The sequence below is a fragment of the Microcaecilia unicolor genome, chromosome 8, assembly GCF_901765095.1.
Source record: "Microcaecilia unicolor chromosome 8, aMicUni1.1, whole genome shotgun sequence".
NCBI classification, from domain to species: Eukaryota; Metazoa; Chordata; class Amphibia; order Gymnophiona; family Siphonopidae; genus Microcaecilia; species Microcaecilia unicolor.
Window position 1 is genome coordinate 64679686 of NC_044038.1, and position 19241 is coordinate 64698926.

Consider the following 19241-nt stretch of genomic DNA (forward strand, 5'->3'; position numbering starts at 1 on the left):
GGCGTAGGAAGGGGGGGGCGGTGGGGCGGTCCGCCCCGGGTGCACGCCGCTGGGGGGTGTCGGCGCCTCGCTGGTTTCTTGCTTTCTCTGCCTCGGAACAGGTTACTTCCTGTTCTGGGGCAGAGAGAGCAAGGAACCAGCGAGGCGCCGACACCCCCCAGCAGCGTGCACTCGGCGGATTGGCCCTCCCGCCCGCCCCTCACTGTGTTCCACCCAGGTATGTTCTCGCGGGGGGGGGGTTGCACTACGGAGGGGGGAGGGTGCGTCGCGCTGCACCTGGGGGGGGGTGCGCAGCGGCGACCTGCCCCGGGTGTCAGCTGCCCTCACGACGCCACTGAATTTAATTACACGTTGTGTGAAGAAAAGTTTCTCTGATTCATAAGTACCTCCTTGCCAGTCAAGTGTTCAAGGTATTCACAGTGAATATACATGAAAGTGATTTGCGAACATTGCCTCCATTATATGAAAATCTCTTTCATGCATATTCATTGAGGATATCCTGAAAACCTGACTGTTAAGGGAGTATACTCCAGGACCAACTATGAAAACACTGATCTAGTAGGGGATGTAAACAAGAATATTCACATTGTGATAAGTAAGTTTGCTATATGACTCCAGATAAATCTGGATTTTACTTCTATTGAAAGCAATAGAAGTAAAACCCAGACTAGCTCAATCTGTCCTCCTTTTTCTGGAGCCATATAGTAACCCTAGTGATAAGGCTCTGTAGGTGCTGGGATCTAATCTTTTCTGTCCTTCCCCTGGGTTTCCTCCCTTGAATACACTTCCCTCTATTCATCAGCTTTCCATATCTCTATATAATAATTGGTCAATCTGCCTCCCTGGCTGGGTTTGTAACCATATGCTAATGAGCTTATGTCAGCTTGCCTCCAGCATTCCCTTCCCTCTCAGTGTCCCGCCCTCGTGGAAAGACGAAATGACATCAGAGGAGGGCGGGACACTGAGAGGGAAGTCAAGGGAAGGCTGTCGGCTCCACCAAGCCGAGTCTGCTGCCGCTGCGACCTGAGGTATGGATGGGATGGGAGGGGAGGGGAGAGGAGAATCATTGGACATGGGTGAGATGGGATGGGAGGACAGAGGAAGGGAGGGAAGGGGAGAATTGCTGGACATGGATGGGAGGAGAGAATCGCAGGACATGGATGGGAGGGGAGCGGAGCGGAGAATCACTGGACATGGAGGGAAGGGCAGGGGAGAGAGATGAGAAAACGCTTAGATGATAGCCTTCCTAGGGCCCGTTTCATTTGTTCAGAAATGGGCGTTTTTGCTTGATATCCATTATTTTCCCTGATAGAATTTGTGTTCTCCAAAACTGCAAAGTTATCCAGTTCCAGGAGGGAAATGTTGACCAGTCTTGGATTTTTGGTAACCCCATCCTGATGCTTTGTGGAACCTGCAGCTCTGGTTTCAATGGGTAGACTTGGGAACTACAAATCCCAAACTGCTTTGGGATGTATATTCAAAAACAGGACCAACCAAAAATTATTCCTTGGGGAACTGAGTAATTTAGCAGCTCTGGAAGTCCTGTAAAGGAGGCAGAGAGAGATGTTAAAAATCCCCCAGCTATACCTATTAGCTTAGAGTGGAGGCACAAAGAAACCAAAATGTTTGATAGGATTTACAAGGACAAGTAAAGATTTTCTTGTTTTTTGTCTCTGGTTCAAAATGAGGTAAGGTAAGGGGAAATGGCTAGAATTCATAAACTACAAGAGATCACAGAAAGAGAAAGTCAAACAACAATATCTGGAAAAGGTCAGGAAAGCCAAGATGTAAATGGAAAATAGTCACTATGGTAAAATGGGGGGGGGGGGGGGGAGACATTTTATTTTAGATATGTTAGTGACAGGGTGAAGTTCAAAAGTGGTACTGTGAGACTCAAGGCTGAAGGGGAGAATATGTAGAACTGATGAGGATAAAGCAGAATTGCCTAATATACGTTTCTGATCTGTGTGTACAGAGAAAGGGCCAGGAGCAGAACCGCAGAAACAAATACATGTAGGAATGGAAGTGAGGTAGACTTTGAATGATTTGGGTTTCAAAGAGAGGTAATAGGCAGCAGCCACAGTGACTCTTTGAATGTTCCTCTGTCTTCTTAATATCCAGTGACTGGGATGCAAAATCCAGGAGCTCTTCAGAACTTTCCAAGGCATTTGTGGATTGAGCCAGCTAATTCTGCAGCTCCTGAGACTTCTGAGCGTGTTCCTGATTGATGGTTTTGGTCATCCAGAACAGAATATAGACATCAGATTCCTTATCCAGGTCCGCAATGACTTTTGATGAGTTGGCCTGTAGATCTTTTAATGTACGATTTAGCTTGTCAATGAAATTGTGTTCCATCATTCTTATTTGCCAGGGTTGAAATGATTCGTTGCAAAGCTTCCTTAGGAGACTTCAATTTTATTTCCACATAAGGATTATGAATGAGGCTAAATGCTTCTCGTAGAGCAGCAGCCTTCCTAATATCTCCACAGGTCACTGGGCAATAAGGAGGAGAGGCTGGACTGAGGGAAGAGCTGGCCTCACTGATCCCATTACCCTGCTTTTCAAGCAAGGGATTAATCGGTCTCCAGGAAGGGGAGGAGAGGCTATACTAGTCACAGCCTATGGGAAGTCAGAGGCACACAAGACTGGAAAGAAAACAAACTCTGACCCCCTTCTCCTTGGTACATCCAGTGAAAAACCAAGCACAAGAATAAAAACTGGAGAAAAGCAATCAGGGAGGACAACTGATCTACAAAAATTAGAAGAATGTTGTAATGTTTGGCAGTTAGTTTAATGTGAAGAAGTGGAGAGTGATGCACTTGGGGTGTAGAAATCTAAAGGAACTATATGTGATAGGGGACAAGAGGCTGATACGCACAAATACTGTAGATAGGAACCTTGGGATGATAGTATCCGAGGATCTCAAGGTGGCAAAACAATGTGACAAGATGGTGGCCATAGCCAGAAGGATGCTAGCCTGCTTAGAGAGAGGCAAACCAGCAACAGAAAGGAGGTGTTAATGTCCTTGTACACATCATTGGTGAGGCCTTACTTGGAATATTGTGTTCAATTTTGGAGGCCATATCTCATTAAGGACTTAAAAAACTTGAAGTTGTTCAGAGGAATGTGACATAAAAGGTATGGGGTTTGTGCCAAAAGACAAATCAGTGGCGTAGCCACAGGTGGGCTTGGGTGGGCCATGGCCCACCCATTTATGGCTCAGGCCCACCCAACAGTAGCACATGTTTAGTGGTAACTGGTGGGAATCCCAAGCTCCGCCAGCTGAAGATTTCCCCTGATGGTAACAAAAACGCTACTCTCCACGACACCAGCACCTGCGCATGCTCAGTTTTCAGTGCAATACTGTGGGATATACTGCTGCCAAGGTGGAAAGAAGCATTTTCCCACCAGCTGAGATTGTTTTTTTTTTTTTGGAGGGGGGGAGAACACTTGGTGCCCACCCAATTCTTGCCTAGGCCCACCCAAAATCTGTTGTCTGGCTACGCCCCTGAGACAAATGGGAAGAGATTTGAAGACCTGAATATGTACACCGTAGAGGAAAGAGGGACGAGGAGATATGATATAGATATTTATTTGTTACATTTATATCCCACATTTTCCCACCTATTTGTAGGCTCAATGTGGCTTACATAGTACCGGAGAGGCGTTTGCAGACTCCGGTGTGAACAAATACAAGGTAAGATAAAATTCATGTGGCACAGCCACACTAATTTAAATACTTGAAAGGTGTTAATATACAAACAAATGGTTTTCAAACATAGAGAAGCAATAGAACCAGAGGGCATAACTTGAGGTTGCAGGGTGGTAGACTTAGGAGTAATGTCAGGAATACTTTTTCATGGAGATGGTAGTAGGGGCAAAAATAGTGATGGAATTCAGAAACTTATGGGATAAATACAGATCTCTATATAGAAGCACAATTTGAATGATCTTCACACTTTAAACAGGGCATAAAGAGGTGCAGGTACAACTCTGGCTAATTTGTCGGGCAGACTGGATGGACCACACAGGTCTGCCATCATTTATTGTGCTACTATGTTACTATGACTTTTAGAAGAGCTAAACTAAGAGTAGACAAAACAATGGGCTCAGCTGGGATACATCTAAGGGTCCAGACGGAACTGGAAGAGAAGGTTGGATTTCTTTCCTGCTCACAAAAGCAGAAGTAAGGACGAGGTTGGAAGCCATAGGCTGGTTAGTCTCACCTCTGTGATGAGTAAATTAATGGAAACATTGCTAATACAAAGAATAATGCAGTTTCTGTAATCCAGTGCATTTCAGGATCTGAGGCAGCTTGGTTTTATCAGTGGTAGGTCTTGGCAGGTGAATCTGATCAGTTTCTTTGACATTGCATTGATTGTGGCAGAGGACTAGATGTGGTATACATAGATTTCAGTGAGAGTTTGATACAGTTTCTCATAGGCAAAGAGCCATAAAGTGACGTGGAGGCTCATTTTTAAAGCACTTAGACTTACAAAGTTCCATAGGTTACTATCCTGCTTATTTTCAAAGGAGAAGGCCGGCCATCTTCCGACACAAATTGGGAGATGGCCGGCCTTCTACGGCCGACCAAATCGGTATAATCGAAAGCCGATTTTAGCCGGCTTCAGCTACTTTCCGTCGCAGGGCCGGCCAAAGTTCAAGGGGGCGTGTCGGCAGTGTACCGAAGGCAGGATGGGGGCGTGGTTAAGAGATGGCTGGCCTCGGCCAATAATGAAAAAAAGAAGGCCGGCTCTGACGAGCATTTGGCCGACTTAGTCCTTTTTTGTTCACAACCAAGCCTTGAAAAGTTGCCTGAACTGACCAGATGACCACCGGAGGGAATCGGGGATCACCTCCTCTTACTCCCCCAGTGGTCACCAACCCCCCTCCCACACACACACAAAAAATTGAAATACATTTTTTTGCCAGCCTCAAATGTCATACCCAGCTCCATCACAGCACTATGCAGGTCCCTGGAGCAGTTTTTAGTGGGTACTGCAGTGCACTTCAGGCAGGCAGACCCAGGCCCATCCCCCCCTACTTGTTACACTTGTGGTGGTAAATGGGAGCCCTCCAAAACTCATCAGAAACCCACTTTACCCACATCTAGGTGCCCCCCGTTACCCTTTAAGGGCTATGGTAGTGATGTACAGTGGTGGGTAGTGGGTTTTGGGGGGGGGGGTTTGGGGGGCTCAGCACCCAAGGTAAGGGAGCTATGCACCTGGGATCAATTTGTGAAGTCCACTGCAGTGCCCCCTAGGGTGCCCGGTTGGTGTCCTGGCATGTGAGAGGGACCAGTGGACTACAAATGCTGGCTCCTCCCATGACCAAATGGCTTGGATTTGGCCAGGTTTGAGATGGCTGCCATTAGTTTACATTATCGGCGAAAACCAATGGCGGCGATCTCTAAGGGCGGGCCAAATGTTGAGATTTGGCCGGCCCCAACTGTATTATCAAAACAAAAGATGGCCGGCCATCTTGTTTCGATAATACGGTCGGGTGTGCCGCTTTACGGGGCCGAAATTAGAGATGGCCGCCCTTATAGATGGCCGCCCTTATAGATGGCCGGCCCCATTTGATTATGCCCGTTTATGTAACTATGTAAGTCTAAGTGCCTCTAATTTTAGAAACTGGTTGAATGGGAGGAGACTGTGTAATGGTATATGTAGTTCACACTGAAGAAAGGGAGAGTAGTATAACTTACATACCATTTGTCAAACTAATTGATTTTGACAGGTGCCACACCAACTTCTAGGTTCTCAGCCAATCAGTATCAAGGCTATGCCTAGGCACATGTCCACTCTCTGCCCAAGCCACACCTATTTCCCCACCCCTTTTAATAATGAAATCAGCCCGAAATTCGGAAACCAAAACGCCCTCACCCTCACCCCTGCTGTCACTGCAGCACACAAACTCCCTTTCCCCTCACTCATCCCCCCCTCACAGCTGCTGCCGCCAACAGCTTCCCTTCCCCCCTCCTAGACCTGCCATCCAGCTACCCCTCCCAGGCCTACCTCAGGCACCTTAGTGGTCTAGAGGCCTAAACAGGGCAAGAGCCATCTCCACTGCCTTGAGCTTCAGCAGCAGTCTTGCGAGACTGCCGCTGAAGTTCTTAGTGGCCATCTTGGGATTGCTGCGAATTGCTCTTGCTCCAGTTACTCAACTAGACCACCAAGGTGTCTGAGGTAGATCTGGGGAGATGGGGGAGCTGTCTGATGGGTGGGTCTGGGAGGGGGAAAGGGAGGCTTTATGTGGTAGTGGTGGGGGGGGGGAGGGGTGATAGATGTTGGCTGTGTGTGGTAGCAGTGACAGTGATGGTGGAGGTGGGGCCTGGACAGTTTCATTTATGGCTTTGATTTCTGCCAAACATAAGTGGCCAATTTTGGTCACAGATTCAGCTTCAGCAGAAAATGAGGTTCTTCAGTTCAATTGGGCTCTATGTGTGACCATATCTGGGAAAAGATGACTACAGTAGCGGATCAAAAATGCCAGGAATGGCCAATTTTTCATGTCACGTGTCCGTAAGAAGTCTGAAAAAATTACTTATTTGAACTTCTGTAACTTCTATTTTTTCACATGAAAGGATGGTGTTTGGACTGTATTACAAATTGTTTGCTCTAACAGAATTCATTCAAACCTCATTTTTTGTTTCTGGTGACTTTTGTCACCTTTTCCGCAGAGATGGTCACATATGATTAGCCAGGGCCAGTTCTTCTGTTAGGTGGAACAAGGTGGTCTGCTGGATCACCAGAATTTGGGATGGCACAACTTGTAATCTCTGGGACCATCCACCTACTCTTTAAGGCATTTTTAAAACTGTAAAACTTGAGGCTCACCATTTCTGAAGATCAGGAGGTCAGCAGTGAGGGCACGGAACCTTCTGACCCTTGAGGTCTAAAATACTTGTGACGCTGTCATGGGGCTGCTGGGGAGCTTAATCTGCCAGTGGCCAAATAAAGAAAGAAGCCTGGAGCTGCCACCATTAGAAGGAAGATGTGAGGGGTGGAGAGAGGGAGAGGATAGTGGGCTGGTAAGGAAGACAGTATGGTGGAGGAAAGAGGGTGCTGTGGGATGGACCAAGAGAGGATGCTGGATCAGTGAGGGTGGAGTAAAGAGAGATGATGTTGGGAAGGAGGAGTGCACTGTTCCCTCTAAGCTGCTGCCAGTGGGGGGTGGTGCTTCATTATTGGACCACATAAAACATAGTCCTACCTTTGTCCGGTTTCACTTATCTGGCCATCCACATATATCTGGATATTCAATGCTGATGCCCGGACATTGCCCATTGAATATCTGTGCATAAGACCCATATCTCTCTCCCGTTGTCGTGTAATGTATACTCTATGCAGTATTTTATATTGGATATCCTGAAGTGCAGCATTTGCAGTAAATCTAGGGATACTCTCAAACGCCCCCCCCCCCCCACATGGCGTGTTCCGATAGTGGGTTTTCTAGGTGAGAAGGGAGCCATGTCTCAATAAAGTCCCATAACTGTTTATCCTGTACCATGTCTGGCAGGCTGATAATCCGGATATTATTATGCCTGCTCCTGTTTCTCAAATCATCCGTCAGCAATAGAAGTTGGTGGTTCTGGGACTCTGCTGTGATAAGATGAGCCTCCATATTTCAGTGCGATCCTTCTATTAGGTGAGGTACTTCTCTGCTTGCTGAATCCTCAGTCCCTAGTACTCCAAGTTCTCTTTGATATCATCAACAGAAGCCTGCAATTTGGAGAGCCAATCATCTAGTACTGCAGTAAACTGTTTTGTTAGCTCCTGAACCGCTTCCTCTTGTAAGGTAATCACAGAAGTGTTGTTGCTTTGCGACACCATCTTGGGGCTCACGATCCGCGCACGATCTTTACCAGGCTGTGGCGTTTTCACCGGCATGCCATGCCGGTCGTGAATCAAGATCTTGCTTAGACTATTGTAACTTGCTTCTCACAGGTCCCTCCCACTTAGCCATCTCTCTCCAATTTGTTCAAAATTCTGCTGCATGACTTATTTTTCCGCCAGTGTCGCTATGCTCATATTAGCTCTCTCAAGTCACTTCACTGGCTTCCTATCTGTTTCCGCATACAGTTCAAACTCCTCTTATTGACTTACAAGTGCATTCATTCTGCAGCTCCTCAATACCTCTCCACTCTCATCTCTCCCTACACTTCTTCTCGGGAACTTCGTTCACTGGGTAAATCTCTCTTATCTGCACCCTTCTCCTCCACTGCTAACTCCAGACTCTGTTCCTTTTATCTTGCTGCACCATATGCCTGGAATAGACTTCCTGAGCCAGTACATCAAGCTCCATCTCTGGCTGTCTTCAAATCTAGGCTAAAAGCCCACCTTTTTGATGCTGCTTTTAACTCCTAACCCCTATTCACTTGTTCAGTACCCATGTATGTTTTATCATTCCCATGTTAGTAATTCTGTTATCCCTTATTTGTCCTGTTTGTCTGTCCTAATTAGATTGTAAGCTCTGTCGAGCAGGGACTGTCTCTTCATGTTCAAGTGTACAGTGCTGGGTACATGTAGTAGCACTATAGAAATGATAAGTAGTAGTAGTAGGATCTTGGGCAGCCACGCCATCAATGCCTGGGTTTGTAATCAAAGCAGCCAAGCGAGAATCAAGTCCCCAGGGGTTTGGGAAGTCAGAAACATTTGCAGAAAACAGCGTGAGTAGAGTGAAGCATAGCCGACAGGCATCTACTCAGCCAAGCAGTATCACTTGACCCCCCCCCCCCTTACCCCATTATTGTTATAAAGTGTCCACATAGTCACTAGGGGTCTCCTATTATAGATCTAAAAAATAACAAAGTGGTCCACTCTCTAGGTGCTAGGTATGGGAGTCTCAGTAGAGCTTTAAAACAGTTTGCATTGTAACACATTTTCTCCACTGCCACATCAAAATTCAATCTCTCTCTTGTTAATATATGGCCTGGCTTTGGATCTACCACTGGAATAGTGAGGGCCAAAGCTATGAAGCCTAAAATAACTGAAGAAGTACTGACTAAGCCAAATAACAAGTACATGATTTAATATTTGAGAATCTGTAAAAAGCGGTTCTGAATAATGAGTCCTGCTACAAATTGGTACAATTTTTAATTCAAATTCAGCTCCTGTACTGGGGAAAACAAAAACAAAAAGGATGGCTCAGATGAACAAAATGGAGCCTATTACATAGTTCTTAAGATGAACAAAATGGAGCCTATTACAGAGTTCTTAAGATGGTGTGAAAAGTATGTGAAAACTATTGCAACAGGGAACAGGTGTCTCAGAAATGAGATGTGAAAAAAGAACTTGTTCCCAAAACATACTGATAAGCCCGCGTGGGAACGTATCATCTCAGAAATTGAGAGCTAGGTTTCCCACCATTGACTTCTATGGAGAGGTTGTGTATAAAAGAGGGGAAAATGTGCCTTAACTGGGAGTTTTCTCAGAGGGCGAAGCTCTGTCCGGTTGTACTCAGAATCTCTCTGCTGAATGTACCTGATTAAAGTCTGATGTCTGTATTTGTACCAACTTGAAGACTTGTCTTTGGGTAAGAAATAAATAGTATCTATCTATTTAAACCTATCTCTGTCTTTATACTATCTTCTCTTTACCTTACATTTAGCTTACAAGGCAGATCACATACACTCAGTCTCTGGAGAAACTTAGACAGAATTTTAATAGGCATTATCTGGGAACATAAATGGCCCAGAGTATACCTAGATCCAGGAAGACAGAAAGCAGTAGTTATGGGAATTAGATTTCTATTACAGCCCCTAATGCAAACCCAGAGCAGACCTCCTTGTGATTGGGTGACAATGAAGGTGGGAGAAATCAGACAGAGCCTGTTATGTGAAATAGGTATCTTTAGTCCCCCGTGTGATCTGGAGTCAGAAAGAGGTCCAAGAGGGGGAAATTAAAACACTCTGAATATGTCAGGAATAAGGCCACTTGAGCTTGACCTGCCCAGTGCGCTTCTGGCTAAAACTCTTTTGAAACGGTTCTGGCTGTGATACAAACTCTCCATTGTTCAGGAAATGAATCATTTTTGTTGTGTTCTGCAGTCATGTGGATGGACTATGGGATGTAGCTGGCGAGGAGCCATCCACACAGTGAATGCAGCCATGAAATAGCAGAATGCAAAAAAATACAGCACAATAACATGGAAATGATTAACTGCTCTTTCACTGCTGGAAGCATCCAGAACTAGCTTCATGGCACAGGTCAGTGAATACTTCAGCTTTAGAGTCACAGAGAATCCCTGCTTTTTATACACACACTAGTAAAAAAGGCCCGTTTCTGACACAAATGAAACGGGCGCTAGCAAGGTTTTCCTCGGAGTGTGTATGTTTGGGAGAGTGTATGTGAGAGTGACTGTTTGAGAGTCAGAGTGAAAGTGTGATTGTGTGAGAGAGAGCGTGAGTCTGGGTGTGAGTGTGTTTGTGAGAGAGTGTGTGTGTGAGAATGAGAGTGTGTGCAAGTGTGTATGTGAGACACAGTGTGAGTGAGAGTGTGTGTGTGTGGGCGAGAGAGAGAGTGTGTGTGAGACACAGATTCTCTGTTTGAGTGAGTGTATGAGACCAAGCGAGTGTGTGAGTGACTGTGTGGCACATAGAGAGTGAATGTGATACAGTGTGAGACAGAGTGTGTGAGAGTGAGAGTCAGAAAGACATTGTATATCAGAGAGAGAGTGTGGGCCGTGCCCTCCCAATCCATGGCCATCTGTCCCCTCCATTCATCCTTTTCCAGCAATTCCCCTCTCTCCCTGAGCCCTGCCCTCCCAATCAATGCCCATCCATGCTCCTCTGTCCCCTGCCCCTTCCATTCATCCCTTTTCAGCAATTCCCCTCTCTCCCTGAGCCCTGCCCTCCCAATCCATGGCCATCCATGTTTCTCTGTCTCCTGCCCCCTCCATTCATCCCTATCCAGCATTTTCCCTCTCTGCCTGAGGCCTGCCCTGCAATCCATATCCATCCATGCCCATCTGTCCCCTCCATTCATCCCTATCCAGCATTTCCCCTCTCCCTGAGTCCTGCCCTTCCAATCCATGGCCATCCATGCTCCTCTGTCACCTGGCCCCTCCATTCATCCCTATGCAGCATTTCCCCTCTCTGCCTGAGGCCTGCCCTGCAATCCATATCCATCCATGGCCATCTGTCCCCTCCATTCATCCCTATTCAGCATTTCCCCTCTCCCTGAGTCCTGCCCTTCCAATCCATGCCCATCCATGCTCCTCTGTCACCTGGCCTCTCCATTCATCCCTATCCAGCAATTGCCCTCTCTCCTTGAGGCCTGCCCTGCAATCCATATCCATCCATGCCCATCTGTCCCCTCTATTCATCCCTATCCAGCAATTTCCCTCTCTCCCTGAGTCCTGCCCTCCCAATCCATGGCCATCCATGCTCCTCTGTCCCCTGCCCCCTCCATTCATCCATTTCCAGCAATTTCCCTCTCTCCCTGAGCCCTGCCCTCCCAATCCATGCCCATCCATGCTCCTCTGTCCCCTGCCCCCTCCATTCATCCTTTTCCAGCAAGTCCCCTCTCTCCCTTCCATGCCCCCCCCCCTCGCATCCATGCTCCTCTCTATCCCATGTCCCAGCCTGGCCCGCCCTCTTCTCCCCCCCCCTCTTCTCCCCCCCCTCTTCTCCCCCCCCCCCCCCCTTCGCATCCATGCATCGTTTTTTTTTTTCTTCTTCTTTTTCAATTTACCTCCGTGGCGTTTCCAGCAACGAAGCGTCAGGGAAGGAGGCGGCGCTCCCGACGTCTAGCTTTCCCTTCGCTGTGTTCCGCCTTCTTTTTAAGGCGGAACACAGCGAAGGGAAGGCTAGACGTCGGGAGCGCCGCCTCCTTCCCTGACGTTTCGCTTCCGGATTTGTTTGTTTTGTCGCGAGGGCGGGGCAGAGACGGCTGGCTGGCTTGAAGGCTTCACACCACGAATCCACGAACACTTCAGCCTCAGCCTGGGAGTGACGTCAGATGGCTTCAAGGCTTCAGGCTTCAGGCTTCAGGCTTCAAGGCTTCATAGAACGTTGTCCTCAGAACGTCGAGGGTGCGTTTTATTATATTAGAAGATGGGGTAATTCTATGACAGGGAGCCCACTAGGCACTGGTTATGGCACTTATTTTAAGCCGATGCCCACTGGCAATGTATACACCATTAAAGCAGAGCGTGCACTTCTGTAAGAGGTCATTTAAGCTCCTGAGTACCAACATGTGTGAAAATGATTAGAATACTACCATTTATGGGCATTCTTGATACCTAAAAATGGACAGCTCCTTACATAGAAACCAACTTTTCAAAATGATTGGGGGTGCTAGACCCAATGCAAATTACTCCTCCCTGGACACAGTCAAGGAGTTTGTTCAACAGGGCTGCTGAGAGACAGAGTTGGACCTGGGGCAGAGCCATTTCAGCTGCTGCCCCCCTCCCCCACTTGGGTCACTGCCACCCCCTCCACATGGGCTGCCATGTTCTAAATTATAAACCTGCAGGATGGGGTTTTAATACCTTTTATCTATCAAACATGATGACCCCCCCATGCCCCTCTCTCGGCAGCCCTGTTGTTCAATATTGGGGATGCTCAAGCACCCACAGAGCTGGCTCCTATGGCTCTCTATAGAATTACCCCCTGGATGTGCAGTTAACCACTTTCAATGCTAGTGGCTGCACCATTAATTTTCTTTGCCCCATGTGAGTGGTACAGCTATCTTTTCCCAAGTGCATATCCTTACAGCCTTCTCCGGGGTGACACCCAGGTCCACTCCGATCCACTCAGGGCCTCCGCTCTAGGTGCCCAGCGCTCCCACCAGGTGCTGTGGAGGACTTGCAGCCCTTCTGCATTTCCTCACAGCTGTATCCAGGGTGACTCCAGTTCCACCCCGATCTTCCCAGGGCCCTCGCTCCAAGTGCACAGAGTTTCCAGATGCTTTTTGGCTAGGATCAGGCGACCCTCAGGGGGAGGAATGCTGGCTTCGGCCTAACCCCTGGTAAGCCTTTCCTCAGCTGAGAGGTGCCCAGCTCTACCACCGGCTGCCTTTCAGGTGCTGTGGAGGACTTGCAGCTCATCTGCATATCCTTACAGCCTTCTCCGGGGTGACACCCAGGTCCACTCCGATCCACTCAGGGCCTCCGCTCTAGGTGCCACGCGCCTAACGGCGCGTGGGGCATTTTTCTCTTTACATCTAATCTTCTTCCTAGTTGCTAAAGTACCTCAGTCATTTATGGCCCCTATTCACATTCTCTTCCTAGCCCTGTCCCTTCCTAATCTTTTCTCTCACCCCCTACCTCTCTCCGCTACAGGAACTCACTGCCCATCCATCGACTTCATCACCTCACCTTCTCTCCTACCCTCTTCCTCCCTCTTGGCTTTTAATCTCCGCCTCTTTCTTTCGTCCATTTTGCCTTCCCCATTCCACCTAAATACCTCTCGCCTTCGACGCCTTCGTGGCCACACCTCTCCTACTCTCCTCCGCTCTCTTTTACTCCTTCTCTTACTCTCAGCCGGTGACATCAATCCCAATCCTGGCCCCCCTCACCAACTATTATCCCAACTCTACAGATCTCACCGCGACCTCTCTAACCTCATCTCTATTTCTCTACTCCTCTCCTCTTCTCTGCCCTTCTCTTGTGCCCTATGGAATGCCCGCTCTATCTGTAACAAACTCGCCTATATCCAGGACCTCTTTATCTCGCGTCACCTCCATCTGCTCGCCATAACAGAAACCTGGCTCTGCCCTGATGACTCTGCTTCAGTCGCAGCCCTGTGCCATGGCAATTATCTATTTTCACATACTCCTCGCCCTGCTGGCCATGGGGGCAGTGTTGGACTACTTCTCTCTCCCTCCTCCAGATTTCAACCCCTTCTTCCACCTCAATCTCACTGTTTTTCCTCCTTTGAAGTCCACTCTATCCCCCTTTTCTCTCCTCTGCCTCTTCGAATAGCGGTCATTTATCGTCCCCCTGATAAGTCCCTTTCATCCTTTCTCAGTGACTTTGATGCCTGGCTTGCCTTCTTCCATGATCCTTCCTCCCCCTCTCTCATCCTTGGTGACTTTAATATTCCTGCTAATGATCCTTCCAACTCTTATATTTCCAAGTTACTCGCTTTAACATCCTCCTTTAATCTCCAACTATGCTCCACCTCCCCCACTCATCAAAATGGTCACTGTCTTGATCTCATCTTCTCCTCCAACTGTTCACCCTCTAGTTTCCTTGCCTCTGATCTTCCCTCCTCTGATCACCATCTTATAACTTTCACACTTAAATCTCCTCCCTCCCAGTCCCGTCCTATCTTATCTAATTTATCTAGGAATCTTCACGATATTGACCCTTCATCTCTATCCTCCCATGTTTCAAACCTCCTCTCTACTGTGGCACCATCCACGTCTGTCAACGAGGCTGTTTCTTCTTACAACAATACTCTATCCTCTGCCTTAGACACTCTTGCACCTTTGATGACCCGCCCTGTAAGGCGTACAAAACCCCAACCTTGGCTGACTTCTAATATCCGCTACCTACGTTCCTGTACCCGCTCCGCCGAACGCCTCTGACAGAAATCTCGGGCCCTTGCTGATTTCTTACACTTTAAGTTCATGCTGACCTCCTTCCAATCTGCTCTTTTACGTGCCAAACAGGATTATTATATCCAACTGACCAACTCTCTTGGCTCTAATCCTCGACTTCTCTTCACCACATTGAACTCTCTCCTCAAGGTGCCCCCTCCCCCAACTCCCCATTCATTATCTCCTCACACCCTTGCTGAATTCTTTCACAACAAGGTTCAAAAGATAAACCTTGCTTTCTCTACCTCACCACCTCTCCCTCCACTAGTCCGTTCCCCTCTCTCTCCTTCCCCTCATTCCCTTTCCTCCTTTCCTGAAGTTACTATTGAGGAAACTACACTTCTCCTTTCTTCCTCAAAATGTACCACCTGTTCCTCTGATCCCATTCCCACCCACCTTCTTAATGCCATCTCTCCTGCTCTTATTCCTTTTATCTGTCACATTCTCAACCTCTCACTTTCCACTGCGACTGTCCCTGCTGCCTTTAAACATGCTGTGGTTACACCTCTCCTTAAGAAGCCTTCACTCGACCCTACTTGTCCCTCTAATTACCGACCCATCTCCCTCCTTCCTTTTCTCTCCAAATTACTTGAGCGTGCTGTTCACTGCCGCTGCCTTGATTTTCTCTCCTCACATGCTATTCTTGACCCACTACAATCTGGTTTTCGCCCTCTCCACTCAACCGAAACTGCGCTTACTAAAGTCTCCAATGACCTATTACTGGCTAAATCCAGAGGTCAATATTCTATCCTCATTCTTCTTGATCTTTCCGCTGCTTTTGACACTGTCGATCACAGCAAACTTCTCGATACCCTGTCCTCACTTGGATTCCAGGGCTCTGTCCTTTCCTGGTTCTCTTCCTACCTCTCCCTCCGCACCTTTAGTGTTCACTCTGGTGGATCCTCTTCTACTTCTATCCCTCTGTCGGCGTACCTCAGGGTTCTGTTCTTGGTCCCCTCCTCTTTTCTATCTACACTTCTTCCCTTGGTTCATTAATCTCATCCCATGGCTTTTCCTACCATCTCTTTGCTGATGACTCCCAAATCTACCTTTCTACCCCTGATATCTCACCTTGCATCCAAACCAAAGTTTCAGCGTGCTTGTCTGACATTGCTGTCTGGATGTCTCAATGCCACCTGAAATTAAATATGACCAAAACCGAGCTTCTCATTTTTCCCCCCAAACCCACCTTCCCGCTCCCCCCGTTTTCTATTTCTGTTTATGGCTTTCTCATTCTCCCTGTCTCCTCAGCTCGAAACCTTGGGGTCATCTTTGACTCTTCTCTCTCCTTCTCTGCTCATATCCAGCAGATTGCCAAGACCTGTCGTTTCTTTCTTTACAATATCCGTAAAATCCGCCCCTTTCTTTCCGAGCACTCTACCAAAACCCTCATCCACACCCTTGTCACCTCTCGTTTAGACTACTGCAATCTGCTTCTTGCTGGCCTCCCACTTAGTCACCTCTCCCCTCCAGTCGGTTCAAAACTCTGCTGCCCGTCTCGTCTTCCGCCAGGGTCGCTTTACTCATACTACCCCTCTCCTCAAGACCCTTCACTGGCTCCCTATCCGTTTTCGCATCCTGTTCAAGCTTCTTCTACTAACCTATAAATGTACTCACGCTGCTGCTCCCCAGTATCTCTCCACACTCGTCCTTCCCTACACCCCTTCCCGTGCACTCCGCTCCATGGATAAATCCTTCTTATCTGTTCCCTTCTCCACTACTGCCAACTCCAGACTTCGCGCCTTCTGTCTCGCTGCACCCTACGCCTGGAATAAACTTCCTGAGCCCCTACATCTTGCCCCATCCTTGGCCACCTTTAAATCTAGACTGAAAGCCCACCTCTTTAACATTGCTTTTGACTCGTAACCACTTGTAACCACTCGCCTCCACCTTCCCTCCTCTCTTCCTTCCCGTTCACATTAATTGATTTAATTTGCTTACTTTATTTATTTTTTTGTCTATTAGATTGTAAGCTCTTTGAGCAGGGACTGTCTTTCTTCTATGTTTGTGCAGCGCTGCGTACGCCTCGTAGCGCTATAGAAATGCTAAATAGTAGTAGTAGTAGTAGTAGTAGGAACACATAAGTACATAAGTAATGCCACACTGGGAAAAGACCAAGGGTCCATCGAGCCCAGCATCCTGTCCACAACAGCAGCCAATCTAGGCCAAGGGCACTTGGCAAGCTTCCTAAACGTACAAACATTCTATACGTTATTCCTGAAATTGTGGATTTTTCCCAAGTCCATTTAGTAGTGGTTTATGGACTTGTCCTTTAGGAAACTGTCTAACCCCTTTTTAAACTCTGCCAAGCTAACCGCCTTCACCACATTCTCCGGCAACGAATTCCAGAGTTTAATTATGCGTTGGGTGAAGAAAATATTTCTCTGATTTGTTTTAAATTTACTACACTGTAGTTTCATCGCATGCCCCCTAGTCCTAGTATTTTTGGAAAGCGTGAACAGACGTTTCACATCCACCTGTTCCACTCCACTCATTATTTTATATACCTCTATCATGTCTCCCCTCACCTTCTACATTTACCAGGGGCACATTTAAAATGCTGACACCCATAAGCAAGACTAAGTAGATCTGAGAGAGCAGGGGTGCGGATATCAGAGAGTGGAAAGAGGAAGGCCAAAGTGCCATAGCAGTCCCCATCTGAAGCAGCACATGTCATGCACAATGTCCTAATGCAGTAGTTGAGAGAAAGTGGGAGAGCGACCAAGGATATCAGAAACTGTTGTCTTTACCGTGGGGCGTTTGAGTTCTCCGCTTGCCAGCGGATTTTCTCTCTAATGCAGTAGTTCCCAAAGCTGGTCCTGGGGGCACACCAGCCAGGTTTTCAGTATATCCCAGGGGCGTAGCCAGACCTCGCAGTGGGAGGGGACCAGAGCCTGAGGTAGGGGGGCACATTTTAGTCTGCTGCCCCGCTGCTGCTCCCCCTCCCCCTCGCTGCCTTGCCGCCCTGCCGCAGCAAATACCTTGGCTGGCTGGGGTCGCTAACCCCTGCCAGCTGAAGCCTTGTCCAGCATCGGTCTCTGGTGCCACCACAATACCTGCCCTGTTCTGCCTTCCCCTCATGTCCTGCACGTTCTTTTTAACATATAAATTACTGCTGTGTTAAAAGGCTTTGTTGTCTGTTTGGAATTGTTATCTACAAACTATCTCACACAAGGCAAGAAATGCAGTACTGAGTAAATTCCAGAGCATATCACGATTTGGTTATTGCCTACCACTAGGCTGTTTTAGGATCCTCTGCCTGGGTGGGTGGGGTTGAGAGGAGAGGTTAGGGAATCTCAGGCACACTCATCTTAATAAGATGGCCTGGAGTCATAAAAGTCCAGAAAATGGGTAGTCGTGGTTTTATTCTCAAAGGATAAGGATCATGGGAATGGATGGTAGTGGGATGTTTATAAAAATTGGGATCATGGTCTCATGCTGTATGGTGCTTTGTTCGCTGTTATATCATTGCTTCTTTGTTGTCACGTAATTTACTGTTGCCTTTGCCTTGTGTAATTGTTCAGCAATTTGCTGTTTGTTTGTTTTTTTGTTTTGATCCTCAATAAAACTGTTAAAACTTACAACAAAATACTGGCATCTCCCTCCGTGAACTGAATTTCCAATCCTGTCTAGAGGCCCCCCCACCCACACTTAAAACATTCCACTGGCAGTCTAGTGGCACCCTTGCACCCCCGATCCCTCTCCCAGCCCTCATGAGCCCACCCTACCATACTTTAACAAGAGGGGCAAGAGCGATGCACACTTGCTTCTGCCTTTGGCACTGCTGTCTTGAAAACTGGCTGTGCTGTGCCCTGTACTGTACATCCTGGGGATGCACCAGGCAGGCCCTGTCTGCCATATATGGGAAATTTCCCTGTCTTATCTTCACAGGTCTCCAGAATGTAACCATCTCCTTCCCCTCACCATCCATACCATTCCCAGTATAATGTTGCTCAGTAAGTTTTGGCTGTTAAATCCCGTGACTGCCCCCCTCGCCTGTCAATATTTTATGATTTATTTTTCTTCTCCTGTTTCCATAGGTTAATCCAAGCATAGTCCTCCCCTAGCACAGAGGATCTGACTAGTTGCTGACAATATTTATATCCAAGTACTTCAAACAACAAGCAAATTGCAACAGAGTATGATACTAGTGGAGGGAACCCGGTGCCACAGTAAGAGTAATGGCAGAAGAGTGCTGATGAGATCCACAACACCTTGAAACCAGGGGCATAGTTAGGCGGGGCCATGGGGGCATGGGCCCCCACAGATTTAGTCCTGGCCCCCTCTACTTTCGACCACCGCCACCACACATAGAACACTCTTCATGGTTGAGATGTCATACATATGAGAAGAGTGTTTTATGTGAAGATCTTTTAGTGCTGGGTTCTGTTTGTATTTCGATATTTATACCCCCACAATTTGAATGTTGTGGGACTATTTATCTGTGATTTATCATATAAATACACTGGCAATAATTTAGTTACTGCAGGGGGTAAAGTGGAGGAGAGAAATGGTGCTTCCAGACATTTATTAGAAACAACATGGTATCTATCTATCTATCTATCTATCTATCTATCTATCTATCTATCTATCTATCTATCTATCTATCTATCTACCTAGATGTATATACACTTTTAAAAAATGAAACATTAACAGTACTAAACTGGAAGGGAGGGCGGAAAAGGGGTGCAG

General features: G+C 47.4%; 1 long non-coding RNA gene across 2 annotated transcripts; it reads left to right on the plus strand.

Annotated features, from left to right (window-relative positions):
* The first annotated feature begins 954 nt into the window (after positions 1-954).
* On the plus strand, positions 955-18792 carry LOC115476670. 2 transcript variants are annotated; one of them, XR_003943216.1, is made up of 3 exons: positions 955-1028; positions 2122-2277; positions 18590-18792. It is a non-coding gene; the product is annotated as an uncharacterized LOC115476670 (long non-coding RNA). The 2 variants fall into 2 exon arrangements; XR_003943215.1 differs by lacking the exon at positions 18590-18792 and having other exon boundaries at positions 2122-2363.
* The last annotated feature ends 449 nt before the right edge of the window (positions 18793-19241 follow it).